The sequence below is a fragment of the Armigeres subalbatus genome, chromosome 3 (assembly GCF_024139115.2).
Source record: "Armigeres subalbatus isolate Guangzhou_Male chromosome 3, GZ_Asu_2, whole genome shotgun sequence".
NCBI lineage: Eukaryota > Metazoa > Arthropoda > Insecta > Diptera > Culicidae > Armigeres > Armigeres subalbatus.
The window spans coordinates 308,233,618-308,249,248 of record NC_085141.1 but is presented as its reverse complement, the minus strand read 5'-3'; the positions used below and the strand labels follow the sequence as shown (position 1 = coordinate 308,249,248).

General features: G+C 43.6%; 1 pseudogene; it reads right to left on the bottom strand.

The window, feature by feature from the left end:
- Window positions 1–11,995: 11,995 nt before the first annotated feature.
- On the bottom strand, window positions 11,996–14,883 carry LOC134222635 (heat shock 70 kDa protein cognate 5-like; annotated as a pseudogene).
- Between the last annotated feature and the right edge of the window lie 748 nt (window positions 14,884–15,631).

Here is a 15,631-nt window from a genome sequence, read left to right as displayed (position 1 = left end):
AAAACGTCGAAAGACAAAAGGTCGAAGGGACAAAAGGTCGAAAAGGACAAAAGGTCGAAAGGGACAAAAGGTCGAAGGGACAAAAGGTCGAAAGGACAAAACGTCGAAAGGGACAGAAGGTCGAAAGGACAAAAGGTCGAAAGGACAAAAGGTCGAAAAGGACAAAAGGTCGAAAGGGACAAAAGGTCGAAAAGACAAAAAGATTGAAAGGGACAAAAGGTCGATCAAGAACAACAGACTCCGTCAATGGTAATACTTCTCTGCTAGATGATTGCAAAGAGCATAAAAATACACTTTGCTGTTTATAATCAATGCATTTACAGACGACAAAATGATTGACATAGTTTTGGCCACGCTTTTATACTACGTACTCCTACATGCAACGTGCAGCTGCATTTGCTGTACGGAGGTTTTAAGGGATGGACTAGTATTCGGGCTGGACGAATCGCACGCACGCAGACGCAATTGAAATCCCCAGCGAGGATAACGTTTTCAGCGCGCCATTGAAAAATTCTTCTCTGGCCGCTCGCTGACGTTGCAGATAGTCGTGTCGTGTATTCTGAGCGCGATCAGTCGGCTATCCAGACTCTTCTCAACGTGAGTGACCTGGATGTGCTCCTTCATCACAACAGGTGTGCCTCTCCTCGTGTGGTCCACATTCGCGAAGCTAAAAACACCTTAATAAAGATCAAAAAAAAAAATGGTGGTGGAGCGACGGAGAGTTGTTCAACCGGTTTGACGATCGGAGGTTTCATACCGTTCGTCTTCTTCGGCGGTTGTCGTAGCCCAGCATTTGTTTCGTCACGTTCACGTAGCTCTTTTGAACCAGCAGTTTCTTGTTTTGCACAAAAGATGACGGTAGAGGTCGCTATTTGCAGTGTTTGCAAGAGGCAACCTGGCCCTTGTAGTAGATGTATGCTTGCTGTTCATCGATCGTGACCCATGAGTCAATGTTTCGCTGACACAGCATACGAGCTGACCATATACCAAATGGGATGCCACCGAACTCGAAACCATCACCCAACGTCAATTCCCGCAACGAAATCACTTCCCCGAACGCACTGATCAGTATGCGCTGATTTCAGTTACGTATTGCTAATTCTGGGGCGTAATTTACACAGACAAAGACGAGTATAACGATATAATCCCAGTTCGTAATGAAGGTGGTGATGTCCTCGACTTTCTTCCGCCAGTTCAACCTGGTGGAATGCTTGTTAATGTCCAACGTCGTGAAATATTTGGCTCCGCTAAATTTGCAACAAATCTTCAAACACAGGTAATGGATGGTTCAATCGTGATGACTGATTGGCTCGTCTCATATCGACACGCCTGACATCACCGTTGTCTTTCATAATCGGGACTGGGGACACCCACGAAGTTGGCTTCGAACACGTTCGATGATTCCCATTTCCGTAATTCGTCTAGCTTTTTACATGACCAAGAATGGGGATCGGGCAACGGCGAGAGGTTGGATAACGGGAGGAACGGTACGATCAATTGGTAAGGTTAATTGAAAACCTTTGATTTTTGGGAACGATTTGTATTCTTTACCTGATTGATATTCATCCCAAAGTGCTTGGACCAACTTAAAAGTCCAGTTTACGGGCGTAATTTTTCCAAGGATTGCTGCCCCTCGATTACGTAGAATGTTGTCTCAGTCGAAATTTTTCGAGACCATCTTTTATTTCAAGGACCGCATCAAATACTGTTAATAGTTTAGTGGAACCCTTCCGTACGCTAAAATCGCTTGAATTCGTGTCTTTCAGCAGTGAATTTGCATCATTGAATTTCAAAAGCTGCCAGGTCGCGTCATCTATCAAGTTATAAGAGAACCAGAATCAATCAGCATATCAATTTCGACTCCCCAACGCAACATTTAATGAATTCGTCTTCTTCATCAACTATATGAGACTGACAAGTCCTCCCTAGTGTCGTTGTCTTCAGTGGTTTCAATGTTCTTACTGTCTTCGTCCGCTTGAAGTAGTAGATTCACGACCCGACCTACAGCGAATGTTTTCGCTTCATTCCCTTTGGATTAGTAATAAATGAAATATTCGAAGTAATAATTGTAATGTTATGTAATGTTAAGTCAATAATCTTACAGTTCGTTCAACATTGATTTGCATAGACTGAAATGTCCTTTCATGTGACAACGATGGCAGTTTACTCAGAGCAGGGCATTTTTCGTCATCTATGCTGCAATCGGCCACATCGGAACACTGCCTTATATGCCAATAGTCGCTATCTCTGTAGTATGGAACTCGTTGTTTGCTGGACCGATAGACGATTGATATCCACTTTAGAGGCAGATTTCATCAAAGCTTGCTGTTTTATTGACTGATGTGCATTGATGATCTTCGTTGCGCCGTCAAGTGTTAAACTTTCCCTTTCAGCAGTTTCCGTTTCAGTCTTCAGGTGAGTTCTGAAACTCTTATCCAAAACAGCGATTTGACGACATTGATTTTCGTTTTGGCCAAAAAACATTTATCCGCTTTCTGCTGAACACGAAGGAGAAATTTTTTCCTCGTCGGCTGGGGACATGACAAAACTGGAATCGTTCAAAACTTTCGTGCTGCTTTGGAGAAAATGTTCAGTCAGCTTCTGTTTCGCCTTTCGTATGGATCAGAACCATCATCATCATTCGTATCAGCTCCAGGTATGCCGTAGAACACGTTTTGAAGTTCCATTCCACCCATGGCTAGCATTTGGGCTTTACGACCTATCCGTCATTAATGCTTGTGGCGATCATCACGTTTTCGAACCACCGTAAACCCAACATTCCTTACTTCAGATGGTGGAAGATGGAAAATTTGAATTGGGGATATTGTACGACGCCGGACTGAAAATGATGCTAATGGCACCTCGTGAACAACTTCCCGTGCAGCAGAATCCATTTTCCTATTAACGAAAACAACAAGACTGGCGTTATACTGAGAACAAACGAAGGAAATTGAAACCATATCCTTTATAGACAAATGACACCGATATTTCCTAATTATTCTTTTCCGGTTCTCATATAGTGAATTCAATCACCTGTTATGCTCTTTCAATCTATGTAGTGAATCAAATCACTTTTCATGACCAGTGAATTCAATCCATTATTAATCTGCTGGTGCTTATTCGAATAAAAACACACACATAGAAAACAATTCATCCCACTTTGAACAGCTAAATCACCGTTCATATCATAAATCGCATTCAACAGAGTCCAAGTCATCATCGCAATCATTCATTTCTCCATTCCATACCAGTAATAGTGAGCCCATGCGCAGCTTGAAACATCTAACGCACTGTCATTCTCTGTTCTTGTATAAGCGCATATCTTCGTTTCCTTCCATGAATTGAATCACGTTTTAGGCAAGCAATATTTCACTTTCCAGTCAGATACCTTTTTAACTTATTAGTGAATTCAATCACATTAGTTTAGTTGTTCTCTCTTCGCATTCGTCTCTCTTTTCTGAGCTTCTCTTCTCTCGCTAATCGCAGCGCATCCAACAGACAATCTCAATGGATTAACGAATGCTCACAGCTTCAACCACAACCGTACCAGCAGCAACGGTAGCAGTGCGTGGCGTTGTTACATCACATTTCGTGGCGCATACAAGATAAGCATTCGCGTCTATGTGGGAACACGTGATTTGAATTATGGGTGCGCGGAGTGAGTACGTTTCGCGTTTGATCATTAGAGGTAAGAGTTATGTGTCGGTTATTGCGTACTTACACTCATCTCGTGGTCATATACAATTGAAAATTCATGCGCGTACTTCATAGAACACGTGCGCGTATGTAATTTAATTTCGCGAGCGCATGATTGAGTACGATTCGCGTTTTGAGATTTCTCTCATTTTTTTTCCACAGAAACATGTATTGATTGTTTCATTGTGAGACGCCATTTTTTTTCGCGCCGCGCGTCATGTCGCGTGGAGACAGCAAATGTTCTTAGTTAATTGCTGTGTGGTCAAATTTTATTTAAAGTTATTACGTTTTGACTGGATGTTTGCAGGAATTTTAAAATGTGTTACATACTCGGAGAAAAAGGTGTCGTAGTTTGATATCTTCTCGCTAACAGCAAGAACGCACTATCAAGCACATTTTATAAACACCATTCTGTTTTTTTTCTTTCACAAATCTATCTAAATTTTCCTTTGCTTTTTTTCACTAAACTTATACGAATAACGCAATTGGCGGGTCACAAGCTGGTTGGTAGATATTCTTTTCCACTTTCTTTCAATTAAATTTTAAATTTTCCATGCACTTATAAACACTTTTTTCTTTACCTGGTTATTGGATCTTTTGCAACAATTCGATGAACAATTTATTTCCACTTCAATTAACACTTCCAATTTCTTAAACACCGAGATTTTTTTTCACCTCGTCGCCACTTGTGATACCGAGATGTTTAGCACTACGCGCCCAACTTAGTAATATCGACTGTGCTCGCGCACTCGCTAGTCTAACCCTAGAATGCTCCAAGGCAATACCCATACATGGAGACACGTACACAAGACGGTGATCTATACTTACTGTTTGAGCTATCCACCACAGTCCTCAAAGCTTGAGAGTTTAATAGTGTAGTGCATGATTTTTTACTGCGGGGTATTGCGGGGTACCAAACTGTTTTGTTCGTTAAATACTGCGTAAAATATGCTTTTACAAAACTACTGAAAATTAAATTCTGGACGGAGCTATTATTACATTATCAAGCCTATTGCATAGATCTGCTTAAGAGCATTGTAACGATATATAAATATGTTACTTTTGAGACGAAAATATGGCAAAGCTGCCTGTTTTCCCAAAAAACGTATAAATATCATTTCTAGTTGGGGCTAGGCTACGGCCAATGGGGTCTTTTTGGCCAAGCTGCAGCTGCTATGCGCCTCCTCGATGGTCAATCGAGCAGTTCGGTCGCATGCTGGATTGTTTGACGGCTAACTTGATGGGGCGTAGGCCGGTGGTGATAGGGGACTTCAACGCTTGGGCCGTGGGATGGTGCGTTCCACGCATCAATGGGGCAGATCCTGCTGGAATCACTGGCCATTTGGATGCGGCTTGACCAATGTCGGTACCAAAAGTATCTACAGCTGAACGGGGCTGAGTCGATTATCGACGTTACGTTCTGGGGCCCTAACGAGTAGTTCGAACTGGAGGGTAGATGATGGGCACACTCACAGCGACCACCTGGCGGTTCGCTAGTATCACTATACGACCAGCATTCAGTGGACGGAAGAAAGGAAGGCTCTGCCCTCGTATGTGAAGACATCGTACTTGAAGACGCGGTGTTTAAGGCGCCTCCGCCGCGAGCACAATACTCTCGGTCTGAGCGGCGAGCAGCTGGTAACAGTACTCTCGCGTGCATGCGATGGCACTATGTCTAAGAAAGTCCACCCTAGAATGGGAGCTACGCTACTGTGGACTCAGAACAATTCTGACCTGCGCCGCGCCTGCCACGTTCACGGAGGTGGATGCAGCGAGCACGGAAGAGGAGCGTGTTGAACGATGGGTGCTTTCGTGGCTGCTAGCAAAAGCCTGCTTCGAGGGCCTGTGTCAAAGTGCCAACGCGAATCCATAGGGTGACGCCTATGGATCGTAATGGCTCCGAACGATTGAGCGAGTCCCTACAGGGGTCTCAGAGATGCTGGAGAGGATCATCGGGGCTCTTCAGCATGACCCAAGTCCCTGGCCTCACTTTGTGGAGCGACCAGGGCCGAGTGCCGACGAGGGAAGAGTAACTGTGGAAACTTGCGGGGATTGCACAGTCACTTAGTGTGGAAGGCGCCAGGACCGGATGGTATTCCGAACCTGGCCATTAAAGGGCCATTACTGAGGCTCCGAGATGTTCAGATCTGCCTGCAGAGATGCCTGGACGAGGAGTCTTCCCTGAAGCATGGAAAGGCAGATCTTGGTCCTATTGCCAAGGCGGCAAACCACGGGGATCCTGGCATATGACCAATATGCCTGTGACACGGCGGAAGGTGTCGAGAAGATCATCTCAACAGGTTGTTGATACGCACGGAGGTGCGGATGGTCTATCGAGTAACCAGTTTGGCTTCCGAAGGTAAGTCGACCGTAGACGCTATCTTATCGATTACCAAATCCCGGAGATAGCTATCCAGCGTAAGAGAGGGGAGTTCGCTATTGTGCAGTAGTGACTCCGACGTGAGAATGCATTCAATAGTGCCAGTTGGGCAGCTATTGCAGATGCGCTCCTGCGTGAATTCCCAGTGCTGTACAAGATTTTCGGAAGTCTACTTCCAGAATCGAGCGGCCTCGCCCGATTATCCAGTATGCGCAGGTTTAGAGGAAACGGCGGAACACGTGTTGTTCGTGTGCTCACGTTTCCGCATTCAATGCGTGACCACATGCTTGCCACATGTGGTCTGGACACTACCCCGGACAACCCTGTCCGGAGGATGTGTAAAGATGAAGTTGGCTGGGACGCCGTTTTATCGGCTATCGTCCAAATCGTCTCGGAGCTACACAGAAGGTGCACGTGGACTCGAGATGGCTAGTTCAGGCGCAAATAAGAGGTGATCCAAGGGTTCAGTCGGCTTCATGGGTCATACCGGTGCCTTTCGAACTCGATCCTTTTATCAAACAAGTGGCCACGCGTAAAACAACATGGTATCATCGCTTTCGCGGCGTCGGTCAACCGGCGGTTCAGCCGGGGACGGAAAAGGTCCTCGTAAAGGCTGAGGCAGGCGTAGGCACCGCGTCGGCAAGTCCCTCTGTATGTTGGCGAATAGGTCCTATCGCGGAGAGGTCAATTTGGGGTGCACGCGGCATCATTCTTGATACCAATCGTGCAGAGAGAAGCAGGTCGAAGTCGACCCTTCCACCTTCGAGGGACATAGGGCGTGGTAAGGCCACCTGGAAAGCCGGCAATGTGCTGGCACGATACCATGGTGTTCTTCTAAAAAGCGAGTCACGAAGTTCGATGTTGCAAGGACACGCAGCTAACCTCGAGGGTGTGTTGTGCACTGGCCCCCCTTTGAAGCATTACTTTCTGGTTGTACCGAAGGGACGATGGACTTGGCGGCAATGAAAGGGTTTAGCGCAGGCCTGCCCAACCTTTTCAAGCCACGGGCCAATTTTTGAAATCCACAGCTGCTGGCGGGCCAGAAAATATTTTGTACATAACTTTTAAATATTTTCAAAATAATAATTGTTTTATTCTAAACGCGATTTATTTGCGATCAAACAATCTTTTTTGTTTATTTTGTTTTCGTCGTTGCATTGAGATCCATTGGAAACATTAAATTAAATTATTTACACCGTTTACCGAATGTTAAAAAATGGAAATTTCGTTACTTTACCAGCATATTGAACAGATGAACTGTTTTCAACAGGATGATAAACACAGAGAAACAGACGTCTCACTCAACACATGTTCCATCGTTCACCTTTTCAAAGGAAGATTCAATTTTTTGTAGGTGGTCGATCGGCCACCGATGGCGCTTCCATCGATTTAGCTTGTGTTTGACGTTTGCACTACCGCCATCTGGTTTCCGATTGTCCAATCACAGTGCATTTAGCATTGGGCGATAATATTTCCGTGACGATGATTTTAATTCCATTTTGTGCTAAGTGAGACGTCTGTTTCTCTGTGATATAAATGTACCAGATTTCAGCAACCCACTGTGCCAAGGTGCTTTATCTTCGAGTCATAAAGATATTTGGCAATATCTGTTAGAAAAGTTAAGTCACTTATCTATCCAGAATCATTCAGCTCTGGCAGTGATTTTCTTTTATCTTGTAGAAATAGTACCATTTTCTTTTCGAAAGAATAAAATCTCTCAAGAATGGTACCAAGTCAATGAAATTCGCAAAAATACATCAAGTTTCCGTATTATGCTTTCATTTCCTTCAACATCATTTATAATTGGGGGTGTTGAGTTCCCTAACATTAATAAAATTAATTGGCTTAATAACGAGCGTCAATACTTGAGGAATATTTATCGTTTTCGCATATCGATTCTTTTGGTGAATGTGCAATGGCAGGGAAATATCGCCATACCTATGTCATTGCTTTTCCTTGCTTAGAATTATCACAAGGCTATTGTTCTTTCCTGTCATTGCTGGTGCACCAAATCGTAAGGTCCCAGCAGCACACATGTTACAATAGATTACGTAACTTATGGCCTGATTCAGTCACCATTGAGTTACTGCAACCATATTTGATTGACTTGGCTGGTTGGGGTCCCTTAAGTTTTCGAAAGAGAAAAAAAAGATCCCATATACAGGTCTTAACAGCCCATAAGCTTTCCCGTTAGTTGTTGTTGTTGCATTGAGAAATTATTATGAAAGCTGCCAATTTCTCTGTCATTTGAAAATGACCATCAATTCCTGTCTAACTTCATAAGACAGCCACATGATGTTTTCACGTCATATTTCATCGTTTGCAATAAGTAGAATATGAAGAAGGCGGCCTTTCACGTAACGTAGCTTTCATAAGAACTTTTACTCTTCACCGTGTCCTGCGCAAACTAATGCTACTGAAGAAGTTTGTTCTTTAGGACACGATGTGAACAACAAACGAAATGCATTCCTTAACAAGTTCTCCGTCATGGAAATGTTTCATCCGTTTTGCCAAATCTTACTAACAGCAAAACTGGCCCGAACTGCATTTTCTGACTTCGCTTTAACTGAGTAAAGAAAGTTTTTTTTTATCAATAATCCATTGTAACAACAATTTGAATCAACACACAGAAATTTAAATTGAAACCTTTGAATTTGTTTTAACTTTGGTTTCCTATTTGGGCGCTTTCGAATACCACATTTTACAAAACGGTTGGATTCAGGTTTTATTTTTTCAATATAGAAAAACTTTCCGAACAAATTAAGCAAACCGGCCTTCCTTTTTTCAACGTGAACATAAACTACTCTGAACAATCTTTATGGAAAACGCGATGTTCCACTTCATCCTTTTGTAAAATTAGTATAATATTGTTTTCATTTCAAATTCAAATTATTGATATTGGAGCGCGTTTTTTTTTAAATTGCATGTATAATAATGAATAATAAAAAAAAAACTTCTCGAGCCAGATAGGAAAGCTAGCGGGCCGATTTTGAGGTTATTTTTCTTATACGCCGCGGGCCACAAAAAATGGAGCAGAGGCGCAGCCGGCCGAGGCCATCGTTGGCAGCCCTGGTTTAGCGGGTCGGGGATGTAGTCCTGCCTCCTCGTTTGTTGTTGGAGGTGGTCCCTAACCCGCATTCCTGGACAACCCATGATGTCTAATTTACGATGTTATGGAAACTCTATGTGAATATGTACGTTGTGGAAGATATTGATTTGAAAATGTTTAGGTAACCACTTTCCTTCGATGGGACTCGAACCCATGACCCTACATACGCTAGACTGGTGCTTTAACAACTAAGCTACGAAGGACCTCCGTCGGCCTTCGCAACCTAGCGGCTACTGAACGAGCTCGAGATGTCTGTTGAGCAGATTCCCCCTCCATTGCTTAAGAAGAAAAAAAAAAGAGTGAGTAGGTACGCTTTGAGCGTCTGTTCACCAGGAGGTGCGGCTCAAACTGTGTCTGCCTGGTACCCAGCGGCTGATTAACGAAATGCAGTATCGCGTCAGCTATACCTAAGCTCCAGCGCGATGTAGGTAAGCCTCTCAAATACCACGAAATATGGAGATAGAACAAAAAGAGAACGTTATTTTTGACAACCGACATGGCAACGAAATAAGGACTATGATTGAAAACTCGGTACCTGGAATGTCAGCCTTCTGGTTCGTGAACTGCAGAAGGTTGGAGTGAACGTGGCCGCTATTCAAGAAGTCCGATGGCCTAGATCCGGAGAACGTGAATTCCGAGCTGGACCCCGACCAACACTGCATTTAAATAAATCATCTATCACAGCGGCGGCGGAAAAGCAGAGCATGGAGTTGGTTTTGTAGTGTTGGGCAAGCAGATGTAGCGAGTGATGCGATGGAAACCCATTAGCGAACGAATCTGTGTGTGGGCAAATTCTTTAATTACAGTCTTGATAAAGCCTATGGAAAGTGCCCAAAGCATGACGTAAAAATTATTATCGGATTAGAAAAGCTTAGAAAAGCTATTAAAGAACTGGAAAACAATAAGGCTGCACCATATTATGTTGAACATATAGGAAGACGAGGAATTACCTGCCAGCTGGTTAGACGGCCTCATTTGCCCTCTCTGGCGCAATTACGAGGAATAACTCTCCTTAATTACTCCTCCGTTCGAAATTATGTCCCGTATTCTGTTCAACAGATTGAGACCGCTTGAAGAGTCCTTCGTCGGCGAATACCAAGCAGGTTTTCGTGAGGGTCGATCTACGATGGATCAAATGTTTACTCTGAGACAAATCCATGATAAATTCCGGGAGTACAACTTGCAGACACATCATCTGTTTATTGATTTCAAGGACGGATCGAAATCAAGTGTAAGGGTTGCGGATGAAATATCGACATCATTTGTTACCTTAGATGGATTAAAGCAGGTGATGCACTCCCGTATCTACTGTTCAATACAGCGCTCGAGGGAGCTATTAGGAGAGCTGGTGTGCAAAGCGGTACCATTATCACAAGATCGCATATGCCTGGGATTTGCGGACGTTATCGATATTATCGGGATTAATCGCCGTGCCGTGGAAAAGGCTTTTGTGTAAGAGGGAAACGAGGATTGGACTCACTATCAATACCAGCAAAACGCAGTACATGATCGCTGTCAATCAACGTGGGTTGTGGTAGTGAAATGGTGCTGGATGGTGAACAATTTGAAGTGGTAGAAGAAATTGTGTATCTTGGAACATTAGTGACGTGCGATAATGATGTTACCCGCGAGGTGAAAAAGCGTATTGCAGCTGCAAATAGGGCTTGGTAGGGACTTCGTAACCAGCTTAAGTGCCGTAGTCTACAAACGTAAGGTGCGTAAGGTGCTGCGGACAATACTCGGTGGTAAACTGGAGAACGGTATCTGGCTGTGTCGCATGAATCACGAGTTGTACCAGGTGTATAAAGAGTTGGATATTGCTTACACAACGGCAGACTACGGTGGGCTGGACACGTTGTTCGTATGCCGGAAGAACGTTAAGGAAGATAATATTTAGTAGAAACCTTCGTGAAAGGCCGCCGACGGCTTTTGCAGTTGAAGAGGACCTGAGGGCGCTCAATATTCAGGGTGACTGGAAGCGATTGGCCCAGGATCGAATCCAGTGGAAAAGGATACTCCATTCGGCGTAGGTTCATCGAAGAGCTGTAGCCCATCAAATGTTAATTACCAGACTTTGACTTTTCTCAAAACAAAAAATGCACTCGTCATATTCGTTTCACATAAATGATACTCTTATTATTATTGCAATAAAATTCATTCCAATCGGGCGATATCTTTCTGCTTTATAACCTGGTATGCCACAGAGTTCATATTCATCAGCGTTCATCTATTCATTCTTGTTTTCAAACGAGTAAAATTCGTTCTTAGTATAGTTTGTGTTCTCATTTGGTTTTCAGAGTCGAAACATAATGATCAACATTATTCGATAATTTCTCTTTACCTCAAGCCACCCGACATGTGACGGTACAGGGAAGCTACCTATGTGATGTAATTCTTTCGAGCCAAAATAACAACTCACTGGACAAATTGAAAGAGTTACAAATATTTGATTTGAAATTGAGCGTTCTATTTTGTCTTCACTTCTTTGTACTCAGTAACAAATGTTTCATTATAAAATATAAAATAAACAATCAGGAACCCTACTGAACGCAAAAAATAATATTATGTAACACAGATTCTGATCGCCCAAATTGCCGGCACAAGAGGGTTGAGTACATTACGAAAATATTTGATCATCCATGCATTCCCGATCATGTCGACTTGTGGCTGGTACGAGCGAAAACAACTGGCTTACTTGCTAAACGGCTTCCAAACAATTAACTCCTCCTACAATAGCAAACTATTGCGAACCTCGGCGCTGAACTAAGGCACCTCCTTCAACTAAAGTTAGTTGTAACTCTCTCATTTGTTCTTAAATAAGTAGCGATTTGTTTAGTGTCCTACAATGTTGTCTGTGTGCTGCGGTTTGTCTCAATGTCCAGGCGAAATTTTGCTAAACGCTATCAAGTCTACAACTATATTTTACAGGATAGTTTGGGTTGTATTAGAAATAGGGAACGGTAAACGAAGAAAATTTAGTTCTTATTTTCCTTCTTTCCGCACTGCGTCGCCTTCTGCTGCTTGAGCGCTGCTGCTCTCTCCGCTCGAAGCCATCTGGAATGAAAAGTTGCGTATGAGAAATCTTTCAACTTTTGTGCATCAACACTGCCAATACAAACCTTCTTGTGCCATTTCAACAGTTTCAGGGAGGATTGCTGGAGGGTGCACTGTCTTGCGGATTTCTTCCGGATCGCTTCATCCTATTGGTGAGAATTTCGCGAACCCAGCAATTTCCTCGTGAAGTTTGTCGCACTGCGAATGAAAACAAGCAAATATCCTTATGGTTTACCTAAACTTGAATCCAGAGTTCAGTTTAACATACCTCTTCCTTGGGCAATTGATCCTTGAATTCTCCATCTTAGATTCGGTGTCATGAAAATACCTTCGCCTGGTTGACGCCTCAATGCGTTCCTTCTTCAGTTTATCGGTAGCTGCGTATTGTTCAGCATTCTTAACCTATTTTCGATTTCATCCTTGCCTCAAACCACCGGACGATTGAATAACAACTGCAAAAAATGAAAACAGAAAATGTTGTTTATAAGCTCATCTTCAAAAGTAATTCTTACACCCTCAATTCGGACCACATTTTGTAAAATTAGGATGTTTGGAAGCTATTTAGTCAATTTGTACTTACTTTGTTGTTCCTTTCCGGTTCCCTTGTCTCTAGCTGATACATGCACGATACCGTTGGCATCGATGTCGAACACGACTTCAATCTGTGGCACACCGCGTGGTGCGGTGAATACCAACCAATGTGAACGAACCCAACATTTTGTTGTCCGCTGCCATCTCACGCTCACCCTGGTGGACCTTGATGATCTCGACCTGGTCTGACCATCAGCAGCTGGAATGATAAAGTATTGTTCCAATTCAATCGAACATTTCGAAAACCAGAGGACACACAGTGGAAGACCTGCGACTTCTTCGTTGGGATAGTTGTGTTACGAGTGATCAAACGAGTGAAAACACCTCAGGTTTCGATACCAGCGACAGGGGTAACATCCAGCAGCAACAATCGGTAACATCTCCGGCAGTACACCACCCTGCACGGCAGCACCGACGGCGACGCATCTGGATTTACGGCACGGGATGGTTGGCGACCGAAGATGTCCTGCACGGTTTGCTGTACCTTGGGCATCCGGGACATACCGCCGACCAGGAGAACCTCCGATGTCCGACTTGATACCTCGGCATCAGCCAAAGCCTTCTGACATGGTCCGATGGTACGCTTGATCAGATCCCCGACCAATTGCTCCAGCGGCACGGTGAACTTTCAAGTGCTTAGGACCGGAGGCATCCATGGTGATGTACGGCAGATTGATATCGGTTTGCACGGAGGACAACTCGCATTTGGCCTTTCGAGCTTCCTTCAAGCGTTGCATAGCCATAGCATCCTTGGTAATGTCAATGCCTGTTCCTTCTTGAACTCCGCAACCAAAAGTCCACAATGTGGTGATCGAAATCTTCCGCCGAGCAGTGTCACCGTTGGTCGATTTGACCTCAAATACACCCTTCTGAATTTCCAGGATCGAAATATCGAAGGTACCACCACCTGATCATAGACGGCAATAATCTTGTCTTCGCTCTTGCCATACCTGAGGCCAGCGCCGCAGCTGTCGGTTCGTTGATCACGCGTAGAACATTCAGACCAGCAATCTGTCCAGCGTCCTTGGTAGCCTGACGCGAGAGTCGTTGAAGTAAGCTGGCACGGTAACGACCGCATTCTTGCAGGGAGTGTTCAGGTAGGCTTCGGCCGTTTCCTTCATCTTCATCAGCACGAAGGCACCGATCTGGCTGGGCGATAGACCTTTGTCACCTCCTGAACCCAGGCGTCCCCATTGGAAGCCTTAACCACCTTAGGACAGATTTTCTGTCCTTTTGATTTCTGATCGTCGAAACGACGACCAATCAAACGCTTGGTCGCGTAGAAGGTGTTTGCCGAGTTTGGACAGCCTGACGTTTCGCAGGCATACCGACCAAGCGTTCGCCGTCCTTGGTGAAGGCCACGTGCGACGGCGTTGTGCGGGCACCTTCGGCATTTTCGATGACCTTGGCCTGTTTGCCCTCCATCACGGCCACGCACGAGTTGGTCGTTCCCAGATCAATACCGATGACGGCACCCTTGACCGTGTCGGACCTGTCGAAGATTGGAAGAGATGGGTAATGGAAATTAGTTCAAATTGAAATTTTGTAATAGATGGTGAATAATTTCGGAGATAGTTGGTGCAAGATTAAACTTGTACTTATAGTGTAGGAGCCTTTCTTAGCCGTGCGATGAAACGCGCGGATACAAAGCAGGACCATGCTGAGGGTGGCTGGGTTCGATTCCCGGTCCCGGCAAGGAAATTTTTAGGTTGTCTCGACTTTTCTGGGCATAAAAGCATCATCGTGTTAGCCTCATGATATACGAATTCACCTAGAAATTACTTCAGCCATTCAATCAAAAATTACTTCAGGAATCGCATAGGAAATTACTCCAGGATTCCTTTGAACATTTCTCCATAGATTTCATCGGAAAAACCTTCGGAAATGATTACAGAAATTCCTTCAAAGAGGGAACTTTAAGAATTGCTTCAGAATTTCCCTTTGTTCGAGCAAACACAATCAGTGTGGTCGCCGGTGCTGAGCTCTGAATGCTACCATCACTATATTACCGTATTTTGTAACCATAGCCTATCAGATACTCAACGTAGGACATCACTCAGTGTATCTTTTGTTCAATAAAAATGTAACCGTAATTAAACGTTTTAATCCGGAGAAGAAAAGTCAATTGCAACCACTTGCGAGATCACCCTTAGAACTTCCTCCAGGATTTCATTTGAAAATTTCTTCGCATAAACTTTAGAAAACATCTCAAGGAATGGTTCCGGATATTGCTTTAGAGATGCATTTGGCGATTCTTTTACGATTTATTTTTAGATTCCTTCTTTGGAAATTTTATTAATTTTTTTTTTTCTTTGAATTTTACTTCAGCTATTTCTTTTAAAGAAATTTAGGAAATCCTCTTAAGGATTTGTTTCGAAAATATGTTTGGGAATTTCTCAGAATTCCTTCAGAACTTCTTCGAGAACTCCTTTAGGAAATGTGTTGATGGAAAAATATAAGATTGCTTGGTCCATGACGTTAGGGCGTAATACGACCTTTTTATGTCGTGGGATGTTTTTTGGCATTTTATGCTTAACATCCTTTATGCCTAAGGTACTCATGTCTAACGTCCTTATACCTGACACGGAGTATACCCGAGATTAATATTGTTGCTCTTGTTCGCGTGACCAACATTTAGTTTGTTTAGACCTAGCAGCCAAGGTAAGTGTCAAGCGATAAATTTATAGCATATTCAAATAACGCCTTTTTTGATCATAAATATCCTGATAAACAACAACCTGATGCCATCCCCATACATTCAATTCTCTTTCTTCACTCTAACACGATATTTTTTACGATAA